The 4,503-nt window shown below is 34.2% G+C and overlaps 1 protein-coding gene across 1 annotated transcript in view; it reads right to left on the bottom strand.

Moving 5' to 3' along the window:
- Positions 1-4,503, bottom strand: part of CLOCK (clock circadian regulator) — a 109,030-nt gene that overhangs the window by 63,518 nt on the left and 41,009 nt on the right. The window contains exon 4 of the mRNA XM_023532130.1: positions 2,046-2,137. The gene's annotated coding sequence lies outside the window, so the exon portion shown is untranslated. The remainder of the gene's footprint in view (positions 1-2,045; positions 2,138-4,503) is intronic.

The raw sequence follows: 4,503 nt of genomic DNA, 5'->3' as shown, positions 1-4,503 counted from the left end.
TAAGTCTATCCTTAAAATGATAGTTTTGTGTTTTGTTTCCGTTTTTACCTGCCAACCTGGTCTCAATTTCCCCTAACTTAGCATTTTCTCTTTTGGTATGGTCTTGGACTCTCACAACAAGGCTTTCCTCTAAATTGTCTAGTGATCCCTGGTCACAGGTTCATATTTAAGGGTGAGATACTAAGAAGATCACTGAAAGTCTGTGTGATAGGGCTTGCTGACTATGAACTTAACTGTAGGAATATCAGGTTAGAATATTTCTTTGGGGGAATTCTTAATGTCATTATCTTCAGATCTTTTCTTAGGCTGTTCATAATTCCCAGAGAAGAATCTTCTAAACTACTGACTGAAAATCATAAAAATCCAGTAGCCTAGGTTCTTAATTCCCCTATTTTTAATATGGTACCCCCATTCTTAACTATGTTTTATACCCCTCTATTTTATTCTTCCTAGAGAATAAATCTCTAGTCTTCTGCTGTGATAGGGAAGAGGTAGTTGCCTGGGTTTTCAAAATCAGAAAAACGATCTATGGAGTAGAAACACCTCTTAAAGAGACTTGCAACAAATTGTCCTGCTTTTAGTCCCACCATCATTCCTATGTGCAGAAGTAAAGAATGCTTAAACAATTCGTGAACATTTTAGGAGTTCTTCAGTGCTACTATCTTTGTTTCTCAGCATTCCCACAGCTGGCTTGGGATTCTAGGATCTATAAGACAGTTATCACACTTCCTTTTGCTTTTCTGGTTCTAAAACTGTATTGCAATTGTTTCCTCTCCCATTCTCTTTATCCTTGTGAAGTTATGCCTTCTGTACAAATCCTTTTACTTCAGCTTAAAGGGAGTTTTGAGAGAAAATGAAATTTAATTGAATTGTCTGTCATCTTTAACTAGAAGTTTCTTATTCTCCATCAATTTTAGTCAGGCTTTCATCCTTACACTCTGAGATTGTTCACTCACATTAGTTATCAGTGTTATTGACGTGGCTAAATCTAATGGCTGCTTTACTCTCTATTTGACATCTTAGTAACATGTGATATAACTGACCACTTCTATTTATTAAACACTTTTCTTGGCTTCTGTGACAGAACACCTTCCTGCTTTTCCACCCATCTCACTGGCTGTTCCTTCTCCTCTAATTAACATTGGCGCATCCTAGAAATACATCCTTTTCAATCTATGTACACTTCCTAGATAATTTCATCCAGACATATGACTCTAAAAGTACCTGTGCCATTAACTCCCAAATCCATACCCCTAGACCAGATTCTCAGGTTCAGAGTCGTATGTCAACCACCTTTTTGATATGTCAACAGATTTTACAGGTATCTAAAATATCATACAGCAAAATTTAGTGACTTTCTTCAGTAAATTTTTCTTCTCTAACCTGAACTCCATATACTCTTTGATGGAGAATAAGAAACTTCTAGTTAAAGATGGCAAACAATACAATTAAATTTCATTTTCTCTCAAAACTCCCTTCTCTTTCTCCCCTTTTTTTTCTCTAACCTGAACTCCATATACTCTTTCCCCACTTATTATACTCCAGCCACGTTTGCTCTTTCTGTTCTTCAAGCATTCCATGGTCATTCTTGTTTCACTGCTTCCTACGCTAACTGCCCAAGAAAGGGGACGTGCTTGGCACATTCTGGCCATGCAGAACTCAACTGAAAAATTCTTCAATAAAGGCTTCTTTTCCTACCTAATGAAAGCAGTCACCAGTCTCTATCACATTATCCATTTTAATTCTCTGCATAAAACCACAAAATTTTCAATGTGTTTGTTTATTATTTGTCCTCTTCTTTAGAATGCAATCGTCTTGTGAGCAGAGACAGCTTCTGTCTTGTTCATCACTGTATTCCCAGTACATAAAGTAGTACCTGAACACAGCTGGCAAAATAAATGTTTTGGGATAAATTAATACTAAAAATTTTTAAATAAATATTTCCTCAAATTAGTGTGTCAACATAATTTATGGATTTTCAAAAGTATATTTTTCTGGAAAAATGTCATTCCAAAGTGCATTCCAAGACACAACCCTATCATTACCTTTTCTACTTTTTGGATCTTTTGAACTGATTCTTCAGAAAACTATAGGTTCAATGTATTCTTCTATATGGCTGACCATCAGTCTCAAAATTCTGTTTAAACAAGAAAAACATTAATTTGTTAATTTACTCAATTTATATAGTTGATAAACTTATAAGTTTATCATGAAAGGAGTTTTAAATTTTGAAACATAAAATTTAGAACTTTGTCACAAAAATGTATATTAGAAATGCTAAATTCTACAAATTATTTCTAAAAAGAACTTAAAAATAAACTAAACCAATCACTTTTAATTCTAGTGCAAGTCAAAAGTATAAAAACAACTATTAAAATATGTTAATGGATACACAATATAAAAAGATAATTTGTGACATCTCTAACAAAGTTTGGTGAGGGGAGAAAAGAATAGAGTTACTTAAGTTAAGTTGTTATCAGCTTAAAATATATTGTTAAAACTATATGACGTTTTAGTAAGACTCATAGTAAGCACAAAGAAAACGTCACGGAGGCTGAGGATACACAAAAGAAAATGAGAAAGGAATCAAAGTATGTCACTACAAAAAAAAAAATCAATGAACCACAAAGGAAGACAACAAAGAGGAATGAAGTGACAAAAAGCTTCAAGAAGGCAAATAATGAACAAAATGGCAATAGTAAGTCCTTCACTATCAGTATTTAAATACAAATGAATTAAAGTTACCAATCAAAAGACAGAGTGGCTACATGAATTTAATAAACAAAGATCTGGCTCCATATCTATAAGAGACTCAACTTTTAGACTGAAGAGCACAGAAAGGCTCGAAGTGAAAGATCGGAAAAAGATATTCCATGCAAATGGTAACTTTTTAAAAGAGAGCAGGAGTGGCCATCCTTATATAAGACAAAATAGTCTTTAAGTCAAAAACTATGACAAAAGAAAACAAAAGAGAACATTCGTGATAAAAAGGTCAATTCATCAAGAATATATAATTATGAATATATACACACCCAATATCAGAGCACCCAAATATTTGAAGCAAACACTAACAGAACTGAACAGAGAAAAAGACAGCAATACAATAATAGATTTCAACACACCAGTTTCAATATGGATAGAACATCCAATCAGATGATCAATAAAGAAACAAATGGCTTGAAAAACACTATTTACCAAATAGACTTAACAGACAGATGCAGAATATACCACCCTACAGCAGCAGAATATACATTCTTCTCAAGTGCATATGGAACTTTCTCCAGGACAGGTCACATTAGGTCACAAGTCTTACTAAATTTAAGAAGACTGAAATCATATCAAATATCTTTTTCTGACCACAATGGAATAAAACTAGAAATCAGTAACACGAGGAAAACAAAAATTCAAATGTGTGGAAACTAAACAACACTCTTGAACAATCAATAGGTCAAAGAAGGGATCAAAGAAGAATTCAAAGAGAAATTAGAAAATATCTCGAGACAGACAAAAACATAACACATCAAAACTTATGGAATGAAGCAAAAGCAGTACCAAGAATGAAGTTTACAGTGGTAAATATTACATTAAAAAGAATAAAGATTTCAAATAAAGACCGTAACTTTACACCTCAGAAAACTAGAAAACTTGTAAAAGAACAAATTAAGCCTAAAGTTAGCAGAGAGAAGGATATAATAAATGTAAAACCAGAAGTAAACAAAATAGAGACTAGGAAACAATGGAAACAAAGAAACAAAGAATTTTTAGAAAAGAACAAAAAGAACGAACATTATAACTGATACCACAAAAATACAAAATATCGTAAGAGACTACTATAAACAATTAGCTGCCAACAAATTGAATAACCTAGAGTAGGAGCCCCCAACACCTGGGCCGTGGACCGGTACCAGTCCATGGCCCGTTAGGAACCCAGCTGCACAGCAAAAGCTGATTGGCAAGCAAGGGAAGCTTCATCTGTATTTGCAGCCACTCCCCAGCACTAGCATCTCCGCCTCAGCTCCACCTCAGATCATCAGGTATTAGATTCTCATAGGAGCATTGGTCCCTGGTACCAAAAAGGTTGGGGACCGCTAACCCAGAGGAAATGGATAAATTCCTAGACACATACAACTCGCCAAGACGGAACAATGAAGAAACATAATCTGAATACACCTATATAACTAGTAAGAATATTGAACCAGTAATCAAAACTCTCCCAACAAAAAAAAGCCCAGGACAAAACAGACTCACTGGAGAATTCTACCAAACATTTAAAGAATTAATTAGCACCAATTCTTTTCATACACTTCCAAAAAAGTTAAAGAGGATGGAACACATCCAAACTCATTTTTATGAAGCCAACATTACCTGATACCACAAGCCAGACAGAGTCTCCAAGTAAGGAATACTACAGGCCAATATCTCCAATGAATATAGATGTGAAAATCTTCAACAAAATATTAACCAAACTCAACAACACATAAAAAAGATCATACACCATGATCA

This window comes from Pteropus vampyrus, unplaced genomic scaffold, assembly GCF_000151845.1.
Source record: "Pteropus vampyrus isolate Shadow unplaced genomic scaffold, Pvam_2.0 Scaffold77, whole genome shotgun sequence".
Lineage (NCBI taxonomy): Eukaryota > Metazoa > Chordata > Mammalia > Chiroptera > Pteropodidae > Pteropus > Pteropus vampyrus.
Note: the sequence above shows the minus strand (reverse complement) of the source record. Positions and strands in the feature narration are given on the sequence as shown.